This window comes from Canis lupus, chromosome 6 (assembly GCF_003254725.2).
Source record: "Canis lupus dingo isolate Sandy chromosome 6, ASM325472v2, whole genome shotgun sequence".
Taxonomy (NCBI): Eukaryota; Metazoa; Chordata; class Mammalia; order Carnivora; family Canidae; genus Canis; species Canis lupus.
In genome coordinates, this window is record NC_064248.1 from 52,530,730 (window position 1) to 52,549,353 (window position 18,624).

Consider the following 18,624-nt stretch of genomic DNA (forward strand, 5'->3'; position numbering starts at 1 on the left):
CTAGATGCTTTGAGTTACACATATTTTCAGGCTTATGTCAGTCCTGTGGAATCAGTAGCATTTTGCCTATTCTATCACGTTGCCCAGTAGGTGTACTAATGGAAGTCGAGGGAAAGGGCCTAAGTAAGTATATGATTGGAGTGGTCTGGACAAGGAGGTCAACACAAGGGTCAAGGGCCATGTTACAGAGAAGATGAGGTTTTATCTATGCCTTGAAACTGAGAAGTGTCCAAAAGGGCAAGTCACACATTCCAGAGTGAAGCAAGAGTGTGTTCAAAGCAAAGAAGTAATGAATGTTTAGCAAAATGCTGATGTATACTGTCTGAGGGGGTGAGAAGTAAGGAAGATGAGTCTGGAGAAAGAATGGTAGATAGTTCACAAATAATTCCATGTACAAGGCTAGTAATTACTTCATAAAGATGGTAAGGATTTTAGGGAAGAGTTGCTGTGGGTATAGAGATTACCAAAATAAGGTCAAAATGGCAACTTAAAAATTCTTTAAAATGTCTGCATTTATAGACATTTAATCTAAATTAACAAAGAAATAGAATCCTTTATGTCTCAGTATCATTCAATCAACAAGAACAAAAGATAAATAGTGAGATCCATTAAGATGGCAGAAACATCAAGAACATTTGTCACTGAAATTCATTTGAATTGATTTCATATTACACATGCATAAAAAGATACTTTTCTATTCTTTTTGCAGTTTTGTGAGTTATAACCTTAAAAAGAAGACTTTACAGCAATCACTCATAAATCCATTCAGTTCACTTATTACCTCCAGAATATTTTCTTTTAAAAATATTACTAGGAGCAATTCTAACCAGCCCAAGTTTCAAGCTTTAAAAGGCAGCTATTTTACATACATAGTAAGTACTTTTTCTGAAAATTTTGTGTTATAGATTCATAATTCACAGTGGGCTATCCCTGTTAATATGCACTCACAGCTGCATGCAGCCCTAGGAACCATTATTATATTAAGAATAATGTAAAGACACTTAAACTCATTCTGTATCATCATGCATATTACCAAGTGTGTGCCATTATGAATAGCAGTCACAGCATATACAGCATAATGGTATGTTAAAGAAGACCTTGTGGTGTAAACTAAATGCATATTAAGAATACACAAAGTTCTGCTGAATTTTAATCGTCCTTATTCATAGGACACAGAGTTCTAATGATCCTCAAAAAGCATGTGATTTAAATAAGCCTTCTTTATTCCATTCCATTTAAACCCTTGGTGTGAGTTAATCAGCTTGGGTGGACTCATTCCTAGTGATGAAAGTGAAGAAAGCTTTGCTCACACATAGAGAATTGCGTGGTACATAGTGAACAAATAAAGCAAGTCATCTCTAATCTACCTCCCTAAAGACACCCTATTTTGGGGCCTAATCACAAAGTTGAATGAATTTAGAAGGGACTCACTAATTGATCTCCCCTTCTGAAAGCTAATCTCCAAAGAATTTACATGTAAAAGAATTACAACTCAATAAGAATTTTGCCAAAGTTACTGTCAAAGTACAAAGGTAAGAAATAATATTATCATTGTTCTAAAGGTAAGAAATAATGTTAGCAATAATCACAACTAACAAAATTTATCATTGAACTCCACTCAGTCTATTGCAATAGGTTTATTTCCTCTGATTTGATGAGTGTAGTTCTGTAGAGGAAAATACTTGGCCTATTACCAGAATCTCATGATCCCTCCCGAATTTCTTCTAACCTGATTACTAGAATATGAATTTCCAATGAGTAGAGCTGAGGTTTTATGTTCTGATAAAGTGGAAATCATATGTGATCTTTCTCTTTTTCATTTTTAAAACATTTCTGCATGGTGATTTGTTTTCAGAGGGAGTGATACAGTACATGAACAACGTTAATATGAACACAATATTAGAATCCCTTAGAGGCCACTAACTAGCCATAGTAGACTGTAGTGGCTATGCTTTTATCTTATCTACTTCTGGTATATACCCACTTTCATCTAATGCTCACTTTCTGAACCGTTGGGGTTATTAATCCCAAAATCCTGCCCTCATCTGGTCAATAGTGGGTCCAAACCTTGCCAAATTAACTATGCACCTTGGGGTCTAATCATTAATGTAGGAATAGAAACCTGACTCAAGCAGGGCCAGAAAGTCTCCAAAGGTTCTGGAGCTAACAGAAAAAACAACTGCTATCCACTAGAAATGCTGAAATAGTCCATGTTTCCTGCTTCATAAGCAAGTATGGGGCTTCCAGTTTCCATTTGCCCACCTTATACAAAGACCTAATTACTAAAATAACACTGAATAAACAGAAATTGCAAGAAAAAGAGTCATGCCAACATCATTTAAGCTCCTGGCCACTGACTTGAATGAAGTCAGCTGCATCTCTGGACTTCCCATGGATATGAACCAATGAATATTCTTTTATCCTTAAGGTAGTTTGAGCTCGGTTTTGATAAGTTGAAAGAGAGAAAGAATTCTAAATATAGATAGCTTTCTCTGCATCCACTCACCATTTTAAAAATAACGTTAGCTCAAATTTCCCTGGGAAAAGACAGTTTCCAATTTTTAGTTATAGTGCTTCAGGTACAATTCCAACGATAGCTATAAGCATGGCCACCTAAAGCACCAAATTCCTTTGAACCACAGTGACTGGTTCAAGAAGAGAATGTGCTCCAATCAGAGCCAATGAGGCAGAGTGAAACTGTTGGAAAAAAAAAAAAAGGACACAATCTATTCTTTACTGGATATGAACACTGGAGAAACTGAGCATTAAGTTTAAATGGACTACCATGGTAGGCCTAATTATGAAAGCAGTACATCAGCAAGTAGAGCAGAGAAATGGTGAGAGAGAGGGTAAATACTAATGTTTCATTTGAGATCCTAAGACTCTGGATCAACCTATATCAGAAGCCTATGACCTGCTTTTAGATTTTTAATCCATTGTTTCTATTTTTTATTTAAATCAGCTTGAAGTTTTGGTGGGGTTTTTTGTCACTTGTAAGAGATCATTGTTCATTTGTATGCACTAACAATTATTTTATAAGTAGGTTACATAGTTGGTAGAATAAGTATTTATAGATTTCCCTTAATTTTTATTTGGAATAAAATGGTTCTGTGGCTTTTTCTCTAGTCTGAGACACTTGGGGATGTGATCCTGCAAGTTCTCCTCTAACACTAATGAAAGAAATTTTAGGAGTATGTTTATTTCAGATCCAAGATAAGCGAGAATCCAGTCAAGAACTATGTACCAAACCAAGAACCTATACTTTATTGTCAAGATTGTTTATCAAATAATGAATAAATTTTACTGGTGAGAATCAGCTCAGTACTAGAGAATGAAAATTAGAATTATAAGTCTGAGGGGTCTATGTGACTAGCTAGTCATAAAAGCTAGAAAAATTCAGAGCTGATGGATTCTCTAAGCTGAAATTATCTACACCTACTCATTTTCATTACATTCCAAGTGCAGAGTGAGGAGGACCTCCAAAGCTGTTCCTGAGAGTCATGGAAACTTTATTCTGATCCATCCATGCTGTTATTATATCCTGTCGCCTTTCTTAAGCCTAAATTTAGGGGGAAGCCTATGTGTCTTCTGAGTTTGTCAGTCCAATTCTAAGATCAATGCTGCTATGAGCTCTTATCCTAGAAGGCTGATTAATATAATTATGAAAAGAAAGGTCTGTCTTTGAAAACATGTCATAGATTTCAAGGAAAAACTTTCAAGTAAAGCTTCAGTGTATATGTATATGTGTGTGCATGTGTATTGCAACCAACTCCTAATACTATTAATTATTCTAAGCATTCTTTTTTCCATAATACTCTCCTTCATATATTCCTCCTTATTAAATAATGTTTTTGATGGAATTTTATCATATTCAAAACCTTCAACTTCCATATATTTTCTTTGCCCTCTCAATTTATAACTCTAGCCCAAGATCCCCTTTGTACCCCATATATATGTTTCCACTGTACCTCTCCAACTGGAAGTCTTTGTCACATCCAAAATTCAACATTTCCTAACTCAGCCTCTAAAGCAACACGGTATAAAAATACTAAAACGTTCCATATTTCAATTCAAGCAAACTTAGATTTAAATCTCACCCCTACCACTCAGTAGCTGTGTGAATTTAGCAAATTATTCAACTTCTCTGTGCCTCAGGTTTGTTGTCTATAAAATGGAGATAAAAATACCTATCTCACAGTATTATTGAAAGTGTTGAAATGACTCCTATAAGTCAACTAGGGAAAACTAGGGCAAATGTTTATTTTCTAATCCTCTTATTAGATGTGTAAAATTCAATGCCTTTTCCTAGAATGAAAAAGGAAAATGAGGCCCACTTCCTTTATCTCTCCACCTTTCATTTATGTCTTCCCAAAAAAGGAAGAGAAGAAGCACTCTGGTCATTTCAGAAGGGCTTGAAGGCTGCTCAGGTCAGTAATTTCTAGATTCTTTGTCCTTTAGAAGTGCCTGCCTTTAGAAAAGAGTTCTTGATCCATTCTCGGGCCTGTGATAAATGCCTACAATTGTCCCATTGCACCACTGGATAAATCTATTCCATTTAGGTGAAAAATATGGGCTGACTCACCTGGCCAGAAATCTGATCTCCTTGTGACTAACTCCTATGTTGTATCTTTCAATGATTTCCAAATTTCAAAGAGAAATAAAAATTTTGCCAACCACATGATTGGTTCCTCTCCTTATTTTCCTAACCCTATACTCCTCCAAGTTTCCCAAGAAATTTAGTCATTCTTTTATTAACAGACTTATTTTACTTTATGCATCTATTTGTGTCTATTCCTGGAATATTGTGCTGGGTTTTTTTAATACAAGTATTTGTCAATGTTCCAATGCCTGACACATAGTAAGTTCTCAATAAATATTTACTAACTGGCTAGATGAAATGGAATCATAGAGCCTGATAAATCATAGAGTCTGATCTTAGAAGTCATCTACCTCAATTTCATATCCAGAGCTAATAATCCTAAATACAACATTAGCAAGGTCTACTCAGAGTTTGAGCACTTCTGTAACTCAAGAACTAAGAACTCAACTGTATAAGTTACAGCTACACATTACAAATCACCTTTATGTATTCAAAAGGACACAATATTACTTCTTTGGTATTGGCAAAAAGGCATAAGTTTATCCCAGGCCTGAGAAAACATCAGATGAACACATACTGAGAGACATTCTACAAAATAACTGATCAAGACTCTTCAAACAGAACAACAAAGTCAATGCGGGATCCTAGGACAGAATAAGGATATTATTGAGAAAATTGGGTAAAGTTAAGAAATGGTATACAGTATAAAATATAGTATAGATTTTAGTTACTTGTACTAAACCATGACAACTTCCTGGCTTTGATAACTGGACAGTGGTTATTTGAGGTGTTAACATTAAGGAAAGAGAGGTAAGGGATATACAAGTACTCTCTATACTATCTCTGCAAGTTTTTATAAACCTAAAATAAATTCAATATAAAAATATTTTTAAAAATCATTTTTATAAAACATATATGAGTTTATAATAGGATAGACTCTTACCAATCCTTTGGTCTACTTCACACAATAGCGACAGCAATAAAATAATATCTGGAGCATACTGATACTTTCAAATATCAGAACCAATGAGAAATAGCTGAATGTTGATGGTAAAGCAGCAAACAGTATACAAATATATTTCAATATTCCATTGTCACTAATGAATCTGTCTCCTCACATGTCTGTGAACACCAGATGTAAAATAGCTTTCTTATCTTTAGGATTAATTTATTGTTGTGAAAAGGCAGACAGCAGGCTGGTACAAACATTAGAAGGGGGCCTCCAGAGATCTTCAGTCTTTCTGCTTCTCTTTCTCAAGAGCCCAGTGTCCTTACTTCTTTTACCTGCCAGACTTTTGCCTAAGTTACACTTAAATGTCCTTGCATAGAATCTCTGTGTCATCTCTATCCATTCAATAGATTTCATGAAGACAGAATGTATTTCACATTGAAAATAAGATGGGGGCCTCTAGTTGGTTGTTGGAGAAGTAGTGACATATGTGGGCTCACAACAGGGGAGTTAATAGATGTGATGGTTGGTGCTGAGTCTCTAATTCTCACAATATCTGAAAATGAAAAATCTTAGAACATCGGTAAACTTCCGAAAAATGTTAGCTATTTCAGTTTTATTAGAACTTAGAGTAATGCTAAATCTAATTGAAAACAATTGTATTCTATTCAGATTATTGTATGTGAAGCTTCTTCAGATCTTTACTAAGAGGCTGGTATATTTCTGGTAGGACCCTCTTAGCCACCAGTCCACATCCTTTCAGCCTCCGGTGTACATTTCTCCATCCTCAGCTCAGTAATTGGCTCTGCATGGACACTGACCAGCTTCAAGGCAAAGCATTTCAATGGCACCTGGCTTCAGGCCTGCATGCCCTGGCCTCCTGCTCTGGTGTTCTTTGGTTGATTGTAGGAAACTGTTTAGTATTGACACATGTACAATGTATGAGTTCACCCCATGGGTGAAACCTTTGACTAAGGAGAGATGGAAACTAATGGATGCTACCACTAACATTAAGTGCTAAGATACATTTCATGTTGCTCTTCAGATATCTGACAGGATTGATCAACCAGTCCCCCATAGTGAAGATCAGCTCCATACACATCATCAGAATGGCTCTCTCTCCTTCCTTGCTTCAGACTCTGCTCCCTGAAGTCACATTTTGAATGAATTGTAAGTCCCAGGCTACCCCTATAACTAGGGACCCCAATCCCTAGAACTAGAGAACCCGAGTGAAAATGGCATCCTTGCAAATTGCGATTAAAATATCTTGTTGGGGAGGAAGAGTCAAAAACTAGCAACAGAAGAATAAAATAAGAGAACAAATACTAAAGTCTTGGGATTTTTTTTCCAAAAAAAAATCTATCACTGAGATTTATGCATTAAAAAATATATCTTTAGATTACATATATTCTGTGGGCCAACCAAAAATAACACAGAAAACCAAAAACACTATGAAGAAGAAAAAAACCCTTGCTTTTAGCTATGGGATACATGATTTTTCTAAAACCAATGGACCAAAATAATGCTTCTTTCTCTGCTTTTATATACTTGTCTCTGTCTACATATTCAGAGACTGCTAAAAGCAATAAATATCACCAGAAAGAAAGAAGTTCACCCAATGATATACAGCATCTTAGAATGCACAGGTACCTGACCAAAATGTTTATTTACTGATGTAGGAAAGACATTAGGGTTTGAAACCAATGACTAAGAAAGAATGTAAGACATCTTTGGTGCAAAATGGTGGTTTTATTAAGGTCCCTGGGCAGGAAGAGCTGCATTGGGTTCATGAGGAGTGGCCTGTTCTATATTTTAAAGTTGAGAGAGAGTTAGGGGTAGCATAAGTCTCTAAGGAATTTTGGAAGCAAAGTTTCCAGGACCTTGATGGGGCTATCGTTGAAGAAAGGTCATTTATTACTGTCTTCTAAAACCTGAGTCATGAGACCCTTCAGAGGTATATCGGTGGGTCACATGCTTAGGCATAACTGCCAACATATATCTTGGGGGGGGGGGGGGGTGGGTAGAGATAAAGGAAGTTTCCAAAGGAATTTTTATATGTTAAAGTAGACTTACAGGTTCCTGGAGGTGGAGCTAAGATTGCCTTTTGCCCCTAGCAAAGTATTAATATTGAGGCAGCCAAGTTCCTAGAGAAATGTCTCTCTACCTGTTTCAAGGATTTGTCAATGAGCTGTAAATAGTGAGGAAATGTAGTAATATCTCTTTTGCTCTTGTTTCTATATCATTTACTGTGAGGGGACATGAGGTGGGATGGGAGAAGTGCATGCTTCTTTAGGATAGTCGTCCCTATCCTAAACTTGTGTTAAGAATTACTATAGATTCCTCTGCCTCAGAACCATGGGCAGAGCACCTGATTACAGAGAAAAAAGAAAAATAAAACGTCTTGGCCAAGCAGGCGCACTCTGGTTGACAAAGTTGCTAGAAACTGAATGTAGGAACTGTACAAATCACTTTGCTCTTTGGACCTGATATATGAGAGTAGAAATTTCCCAATAACTAGGAGACAGAGAGGGTTGTGAGAAACCTATTTCCCAAATCTACAAACATAAGACCTAGAGAGTTTTCGTCCCACCCAAGAAAGAATAGACAACAAAAAGCAATGCCTGAGGAAAAGAGTATTTGAAAACTCAAAAATACATGCAGAAAACAGACCATTTTAGAAAAGCATCTATTTGGTGCTCTCAAGTAGTTGCAAGACAACAAGGCTCTCATGACACAGGTTCCAAAAGCATAATGAAAATACAGTGAGATAAAGGCAAAGAAAAAATACTATATAAAAGGAGAAAGTGTTTTTAATGAATCCTAAAATGTAATTCAAAACTTTTGAATCTTGAAGAAGCTACATCCTGTAGCCTTCAAAGATCTCACTGGGGAGGAGAAATAAAATGATGATAAATTCCTCAGTACATTAGAAGGATCATCTCTGCTTAATTCTTTATTTTAATAGAGAGATAAGAATTATATATTTAATAAACTGTAAACAACCAGAGATATAACAGAATATGTGCTTGCCATGTTATTAAAGAAAAAAAAGAAAAAAATGTATTTGTCAAAAGACCGAAAAACAAAAACTAGGAAGCATGAAACAAGCTGGAAAAGCAAAATATTAAATGACAATAAATGAAAATAGGATATATGTTATTAACAGAAAAAATAAAGATGTATTGAGAAAATGCCCAAAACATAAGAAAGATAGGCAAGAAGGACGAGGAAGAAAGAAACTGGTTTATACCAATACAACTATGAAGCCAAAGAGAAGAAAAACCTAAAACAAAGGTTTCAATATCTTTATATTGAATAGATATATAAAGAAGCCGTTTGAAAATTTAAGGAGAAAATGACAGAAATGTAACTGTAGAACTACGCAAGTCATTGTCAATATATAGAAGATACAGTTGCCAGAATTATCACATACATTGCTCAAATAATATAATTAATAGGATTTATTAAGTAATAAGATTTTGAAAACTACAAATTTTCATAGAACATTCCTATAGAAGACTGCCTACATACTGAAACTACAAGAAAAAACCTCAACAGGGTTCAAAGATAGCAATCTTTTTTTGTGTTAAAAATATAACATGAAATCGACCCTATTAACACTTTTGTAAGTGTGCAATACAGTATTCACTGTATGTGCATTGTATGACACATCTCTAGAACCCTTATTCTGCTGAACTGAAACCCTATACCAATTGCATAGTATCTCCCCATTTCCCTCCCCCCAGTACCAGGCAAACCACTATTCTACTCTGTTTTATAAGTTTGACTATTCTAGACTTCACATATAAATGGAATCATGCAGTTATTTGTCCTTCTGTAACTGGGTTATTTTGCTTAAAATAATGCACTCAAGATTCATCCATATGGTAGCATATGAGGGAATTTCCTTCTTTTTTAAGGCTGAATGACAATAAATGAAATAATGAAAAGAAAAATGAATTGTATGTTTATATTGCATTTTCTTGATTTATGCATCAATGAGCCATTTAGATTGTTTCTATTTCTTGGCTATTGTGAATAATGCTGCAATCAACAAAGAAGTGCAAATATCTTTTTGAAGTCCTATATTTCTTTTCTTTTCTTTTTTTCTTTTTTGGGATAAATACCCTGAAGGGAAGTTGCTAAATCACATGGTAGTCCTATTTTTAATTTTTTTGAGGAACCTCCATTCTGTTTTCCACAGTGGCTGCACCAATTTACATTTCCACCAACAGAGTGCAATGGCTCCTTTTCCCCACTCCTCACCATTCCTATTATCTCTTGTCTCTTTGATGATACCCATTCTGAAAAGTGTGAAATGATATCTCACTGTGATTTTGATTTTCATTTCTCTGATGAAGAGTGATATTGAGCATTTTTTCATGTTCCTGTTGACTATTTGTATGTTTTCTTTGGAGAGTAGTCTATGCAAGTACTTTGCCCACTTTGAAATTGGGTTACTTAAAAAAAAATTATTGTTTAAATACTTTTGAGTTGTAGGAGTTCCCTATATACTTTGGATATTAACCTCTCATCATATATGTGGTTTGCAAATATATTTCCCATTCCACATACTGCTTTTCATTTTGTTTCTTTTGCTGTGCAGAAGCTTTTCAATTTGATGTAGTCCCACTTAGCTATTTTTTGTTTTTGCTGCCTGTGCTTTTGGTATTATATATAGAAATCATTGGCAAGTCCAATGTCATGAAGCTTCCCATCATGCTTTCCTCCAGTTTTAGATTTTCAGGTCCTAGATTTAAGAATTTAATTCATTTTGGATTGATTTTTGTGTGTAGTGTGAGATAAGGGTCCAATTTCATTCTTTTGCATGTGGATATCAAGTTTTCCTACCACCATTTGTTGAAGAGCATATTATTTCTCCATTGTGTAGTCTTAGCAGCCTTGTCAAAGATCATGTTACTGTATATGCATAGTTTTATTTCTGATATCCTTTTTTTGTTCCATTGTTCTATATGTCTTTATGCAAGTATCATAATGTTTTGATTGTTAAAGCTTTATACATATTTTGAAGGGAAGAAATGTGAGGCCTCCAACATTGTTTTCTCAAGATCTTTTGGGGGTTTTGTGGGGTTTTTTGTTTGTTTGTTTTGGCTATTCAGGTCCTTTATGATTCCATATGAATTTTAGGATTTTTTTCTATTTCTGAAAAAAAAAAAGCCGTTGAGATTTTTTTTTAATTTTTATTTATTTATTTATTTATTTATTTATTTATTTATTTATGATAGTCACAGAGAGAGAGAGAGAGAGAGAGAGGCAGAGACACAGGCAGAGGGAGAAGCAGGCTCCATGCAGGGAGCCCGACGTGGGATTCGATCCCGGGTCTCCAGGATCGCGCCCTGGGCCAAAGGCAGGCGCCAAACCGCTGAGCCACCCAGGGATCCCCGCCATTGAGATTTTGAAAGAGATTCCATTATATCTGTAGATTGCTTTGTATAGCATGAACATTTTCACAGTATTAAGTCTTCCATAATCCATGACACAGGATGCCTTTCCATTATTTGTCTTTAACTATTTTCAGCAGTATTTTACAGTTTTTAATATACTTTCAACTTTTGAGCTTATTGTTAAGAATTTTATTCTTTTGATGCTACTGTAAATTGAGATTGCTTTCTACATTTCCTCTTTGGATTATTCATTTTTATTGTATAAAAATGCAACTGCTATTGGTATATTGATTTTATATTATGCAACTTTGCCAAATACTTTTCCTAATTAGTTTTAACAGTTTTCTTTGTGTAATCTTTAGAGTTTTCTACATATAAATCATGTCATTCATGAACAGATATCATTTTACTTCTTAGTTTCTGATTTGGATGCTTTGTATTTCTTTGTCTTGCCTAAATGCTCTATCTAGGACTTCTAGTACTATGTTGAATATAAGTGGTAAAAGCAAGCATCCTTCTCTTGTTTGGGTGTTTTTTTTTTTTTTTTTTTTTTTGACCTATAATATTATATCAACTTCAGGTATACAACATAGTCATTCCATAATTATTTCATTTCAAAATGCTCACCATGATAGGTATAGTTAACATTCATCAAAAAATGAAAACAAAACCAAATAAAGAACAACAAAAACAAAGTTATTACCACATTGTTGACTCACTCCCTATGCTGTACTTTGCATCCCAGGACTTATTTATAACTGTAAGTTTGTACCTCTTAATCTACTTCCACTATTTCACCTAACCTCCACACCCATCCCCTCTAGCAACCACCAGTTTATTCTCTATATTTGAGTTTTAAAATATTTTTTTGTTGTTTCTTCATTTGTTTTTTAGATTCCACATAAAATGAAATCACATGGTATTCATCCTTCTCCGTCTTACTTACTTCATTTAACGTAACATCCTCTAGGTTCATCCGTGTTGTTATGATTGGCAAACTCCCATTTCTTTTTATGGCTGAATAATAATCCATTGTATACACACACACACACACACACACAATGGATTATTTATATATATATATATATATATATATATATATATATATATATATATGATGTGATGTATATACACACCACACACACACACAAGATCTTTTCTATCCATTCATCTATCAATGTACACTTGTGTTCCTTCTGTATCTTGGCTGTTGCAAATAATGCTGTAGTTTGGGGTGCATATCTCTCTTGGAATTTGTTTTCCTTTTTATGGGTAAATACACATAATTTTAAAGAAACCTCCATATTATCTTCCAGTGTTTGCACCAATTTACATTCCCAGCAAAAGAGCACAAAGGTTCTTTTTTCTCCAGATCCTCACCAACATTTATTACTTCTTATCATTTTTGATACCAGCCATTCTGACTGGCATGAGGTAAGATCTCATTGTGGTTTTGATTTGCATTTCCCTGATAATTAGTGATGTTGAGTATCTTTTCATGTGTCTGTTGTCCATCTGTATGTGTTCTTTGGTAAAATGTCTGTTCAGTCCTCCACTTATTTTTCAATCAGATTGGGATTTTTTTTTTAGCATTGAATTGTATAAATTGTTTATATATATTGGCTATTAAGCCCTTATGGTATATATCATTTGCAAATATCTCCTCCCATTCAGTGGGTTGCCTTTTCATTTTGTTGATGGTTTCCTTTGTTGTAAAAGAAACTGATTTGTTTGATGAAGTCCCAATTGTTTAATTTTTGCTTTTGTTTCCTGTGACTGACAAAACATCCAGAAAAATATTGCTAAGGTTGATGATCATTTTCTTTAATGAATTTTATGGCTTCAGGTCTCACATTTAGGTCTTTAATCCTTTTTTAAAGAGTTTAAAGTGTTTATTCTTTTTTAAATGTTGATTTCAGTATAGTTAACATACAATGTTACATTAGTTTCATGTGTACAATATAGTTATTGAACAGTTCTGCACACTACTCAGTACTCCTCATGGTAAGTGTACTCTTAATCTCCTTCACCTATTTTACCCATCTCCCAGTCCACAATCCCTCTAATAACCATCAGTTTGTGTTCTATAGTTAAGAGCTTTTTATGGTTTAACACTTTTTTAATTTGTTCATTTATTTTATTTTTAAAATCACACATATGAGTGAAATCACATAGTATTTGACCTTTTCTGACTTCACTTAGTATTATACCCTCTAGATCCATCCATGTTGTTGCAAATGGTAAGATTTCATTCTTTTTTATAGTTGAGTAATATTCCATAGTGTGTGTGTGTGTGTGTGTGTGTGTACACACATCACATCTTAGTAACTCATTCATCTATTGATGAACACTTGAGTTCCTTCCATACCTTTGTTATTGTATTTAATATTGTAATAAACATAGAGGTGCATATATCTTTTTGAATTAGTGTTTTTGTATTCTTTGGTAAATACCCAGTAGTGGAATTACTGGATCATATGCAAAGACTGTACAGTTTGTATTCCCACCAATAGTTCAAGAGGATTCCTTTTTCTCCACATTCTCCTCAACACTTGTTTTTGAGTTTAGATATTCTGACAAGTGTGAGGAGTCATCTCATTATGATTTTGATTTGCATTTCCCTGATGATTAGTAATATTTAGCATATTTTCATGTGCCTTTTGGCCATCTGTATATCTTCTTTGGAGAAATGTCTGTTCATGTTCTCTGCCCATTTTAAATTAGATTCATTTTTGTGTGTGTTGAGTTATGTAAGTTCTTTACATATTTTGGATACTAACCCTTTATTGGATGTGTTATTTATAAATATATTCTCTCATTCAGTAGCCTGTCTTTTAGGTCTATGAATTGTTTCCTTTGCTGTACAGAACCTTTTCATTTTGATATAGTCCCAAGAGTTTATTTTTGCCTTGCTTCCATTGCCTCTGGAGACATATCTAGAAAAATATTGCTACAGCCAATGTCAGAGACAGCTGCATGTGTTCTCTTTTAGGGTTTTAATGGTTTTAAGTTTCACATAGGTCCTTAATCCATTTTGAGTTTGTATTTATATATGGTGTAAGACAGTGGTTTAATTTCATTCTTTTGTCCAGTTTTCCCAATACCATTTGTTGAAGAGACAATCTTTTTCCCATATATTTTCTTTTTTTCCTCCCATGCATTTTTATTCCTCCTTTGTCAAAGATTAATTAACCATATAATTGTGAGTTTATTTCACGATTTTCATTCTATTCCGTTGGTCATGTGTGTTTTTGTGCCTGCACCATACTATCTTAATATACCTTTGTAGTATATCTTGAAATCTGGATTGTGATACCTCCAGACTTGTATTTTTCTTTTCCAAGATTGCTTTGGCTATTCAAGGTCTTTTGTGATTCCATATAAATTTCCAGATTGTTTGTTCTAGATCTGTGAAAAATGCTGTTGGTATTTTGATGGGGATTGCATTCAATCTGTTGATTGCTTTGGGTAGTATGGATATTTTAACAGTATTTGTTCTTCCAATCCATAAGCATGGAATATCCTTCTATTTGTGTCATCTTCAATTTCTTTCATCAATGTTTTATAGTTTTCAGAGTATAGGTCTTTAACCAATGTTGTTAAGTTTATTTTTAGGTATTTTATACTTTTTGGTGCAATTGTAAATGGGGCTATTTTCTTAATTTATCTTTCTGCTACTTCATTATTAGTGTATAAAAATGCAAAAGATTTCTGTCCTGCTACAATACTGAATTTGTTTATCAGGTCAGGAACTTTTCTGGTGGTATCTTTAAGTTTTCTATATATAGCATCATGTCATACCAACAGTTTTACTTTTTCCTTACAAACGTGGATGCATTTTATTTCTTCTCTGATTGCTATGGCAACATAGTACTATGTTGAATAAAAATGGTGAGAGTAGACATCCTTGTCTTTTCCTGACCTTAGGGAAAATGCTGTCAGTTTTTCACCATTGAAGGTTAGGTTAGCTGTGGGCTTTCAAACATGGCCTTTATTATGTTGAGGTGTGTTCCCTCTAAACCTACTTTGTTGAGAGTTTCTATCATGAATGGATGTTGTATTTCGCCAAATGCTTTTTCTGCATCTACTGAAATGATCATATGTTTTTTATTCTTTGTCTTGTTGATGTGATGTATGATGTAGATTTATGAGGATTAAATCACCCTTGCTTCAAGGAATAAACCCCACTTAGTCATAGTGGATGATTTTTTTTAATGTATTGTTGGATTGACTTAGCTAAATTTTGTTGAGGATTTTTGCATTGATGTTCATCAAAGACATTGGCCTATGGTTCTCTATTTTTGTGGTGTTTTTACCTGGTTTTGGTATCAGGGTGACACTGTCCTCATACAATAAAGTTGCAATTTTTTCCTTCTCATATTTTTTGAAATATTAATGCTTCTTTAAATGTTTGGTACAATTCACCTGTGAAGCCATCTGGTCCTGGACTTTTATTTGTTGAGAGTTTTTTTTAATACCAATTCAATTTTCTTGCTGATATTTGGTCTGTTCAAATTTTCTATTTTGTCCTGTTTTGGCAGGCTATATGTTTCTAGGAATTATCCATATGTATCAGGTTGTCTAATTTGTTGGCATACAGTTTTTCATATTATTCTCTTACAATTGTTTGTATTTCTGTGATGTTGATTGTTACTTCTCCTTCATTTCTGATTTTATTTGACTCCTCTCTCTCTCTCTTTCCCTCTCTCTCTCTATCTCTCTTTCTCTCTTTGATAAGTCTGGCTAGAGGTTTATCAATTTCATTTATCTTTTCAAAGAACAATCTCCTGGTTTCATTGACCTGTTTTATTGTTTTGTTTTGTTTTTTATTTTAGTTTCTATATCATTTATTTCTGTTCTAATATTTATTATTTCCTTTCTTCTGCTGGTTGGATTTTGATTGTTGTTCTCTTTCTAGCTCCTTTGGGTGTAAGTGTAGATTGTTTATTTGAGATTTTTCCTGTTTTGGAGGAAGGGATATATTGCTATAAACTTGTCTCTTAAAATCACTTTTGTGCATCCCAAAGATTTTGAACCATTTATTTTTATTTTCATTTGTTTTCATGTAATTTTTGTATTTCTTTGATTTCTTGGTTAACCCATTTATTGTTTAGTAGCATGTTATTTAACCTTGTATTTTTGCTGTTTCCATCCAGATTTTTTCTTGTGATTGATTTCTAGTTTTATAATGTTGTGGTCAGAAAAGATGCATGGTATAACTTCAATCTTTCTTTTTTTTTAATTTGTTGAGACTAGGTTTGTGGCCTAATATGTGATCTCTTCTAGAAAGTGTTCCATGTGCACTTGAAAAGAATGTGTTTTGCATTTTAGGGTGGAATGTTCTGGATACGTCTGTTAAATCCATATGGTTTAGCGTGTCATTTGAGCCACTTTTCTGTTGTTGATGGTTTTCTATTTATATGATTTGTACATTGATATAAGTGCTATGTTAGTATTCCCTACTATTACTACCAATTATTTCTTTTATGTTTGCTATTAACTGTTTTATGTATCCGGGTACTCTCATGTTGGGTGCATAAAAATTTACAAATATTATATTTTTTGTTGAATTGTCCCATTTATTATTACATCGTGTTCTTTGTCTCTTTTTACAGTCTTTGTTTTAAAGTCTATTTCATCCAATATAAATATTGCTATTACAGTTTTCTTTTGACATCCATTTGCATGGAAAATATTTGTTCCCTCATTTTCAATCTGTAGGTGTCTTTAGGTCTGAAATGACTTTCAGACCCACATATAGATGGGTCTTTTTTTTTCCCATTCTATCACCCTATGTCTTGTTTTTGGAGCATTTAGTCCATATATATTCAAAATAATTATTGATAGATATGTATCTATTGCCATTTTGTTAACTTGTTTTGTTTGTGGTTGTTTCCATAGGTTTTCTCTGATCCTTTCACCTCTTTCTCTCTTTCATGGTTTGTTGGCTTTCTTTAGTGATATACTTGGATTTTTTTCTCTGTATTCTTTGCATATCTATTAGTGTTTTTTGATTTTTTGGTTACCATTAAGTTTATATATAACATCTTCTACATATAGCAGTCTATATTATATTGATGGTAGCTTACATTTTGTCCCATTCTTTACTCTTCTCTCTCATGTTTTAGGTATATGGTGTCATATTTTATAGCCTTTAATTTTATGAATCCCTTGACTGGCGTCTATCAAAATATTTATTTTAGCTGTTTTTGTGTTTTTTACTTTCCATACTCTCATTTATGGTCTTCCTTTCCACTCAAAGAATCCCCTTTAATATTTCCGTGGGGCAGACTTCGTGGTCAGGAACTCCTCTAGTTTTTCTTTGTCTCAGAAACTCTTTATTTCTAGACTTTGTCTCTTCTCTAGACTCTATCTTTTTTTTAAATTTTTACTTATTTATGATAGTCACAGAGAGAGAGAGAGAGAGAGAGACAGAGACATAGGCAGAGGGAGAAGCAGGCTCCATGCACCGGGAGCCCGACGTGGGATTCGATTCCGGGTCTCCAGGATCACGCCCTGGGCCAAAGGCAGGCGCTAAACCGCTGCTCCACCCAGGGATCCCCGACTCTATCTTTATCTCTACACTTTCCTAACACAGAAAATGGACACAGAAAGTCAGTCAAAAGAAGACAGAGAAACGTATCCTAAATGAAAGGACCAAACCATTGCAAGTGACCAAAACAAAATGAATATAAGTGATGTGCCTGACATAGAATTTAAAGTAATGATCATAAACATACTCACTGGATTGGAGAAGACTGGAGGACACCAGTGAGATCCTTAACAGAGATTTAAAAAGAAACCAATCAGAGATTAAGAACACAATAAGTGAAGTTATAAATACACTAGGTGTAATAAATAGAAGGCTAGATAGATGAAGCAGAGGACTATATAAATGGCCTGGAACACAGAGTAATGGAATATAACCAAGTTGAGCAAAAGAGGGAAAAGAAAATTATGCAGATTAAGAATAAGTTTAGGGAACTCAGTGATTCTATCAAGCATAATAACATCCGTAGAGATCTCAGAAGAAGAAGAAGAGATAAGGGGGACAGAAAATTTATTGAAAAATATAATGGCTTAAAGTGTCTCTAATCTGGGGAAGAAACAGATATCCAGATCCAGGAGGCAAAGATAATCCCCACAAATATTCAACCCAAGGAGGTCAACACCAAGATACATAGTAATTAAAATGGCAAAAAGTAGTAATAAAAAATTTAAAAGCAGCAAAAGAAAAGAAGACAGTTACAGACAAGGGAAAGCCCCCTAAGGCTATCAGGAGTTTTTTTTCAGACTAAACTTTGCAGACCAGCAGAGGGTAGCATGATATATTCAAAGTGCTGAAAGGAAAAAATCTGCAGCCAAGAATACTCTACCCTCAAGGCTATCATTCAAGATAGTTATGTATTACCATTTGTTACTTTTTGTTGTTTATTTGTTTTGTTTTGTTCCTTTCTTGTTCTCTTTCTTGGGTTTGATGGCTGTTAGTGTTATGTGTGGCTTTATTTCTCTTTACTTTTTGTGTATCTAATGATTTTTGGGTTGTGGCTACCATGAGGTTCATATCTAATATCCTAAATATATAGCAGTGTAAATTAATTTAATGGTCACTTGAGTTTGAACACATTCTAAAAGCGCTACATATTTACCCTTCTCTCTACATTTTATGT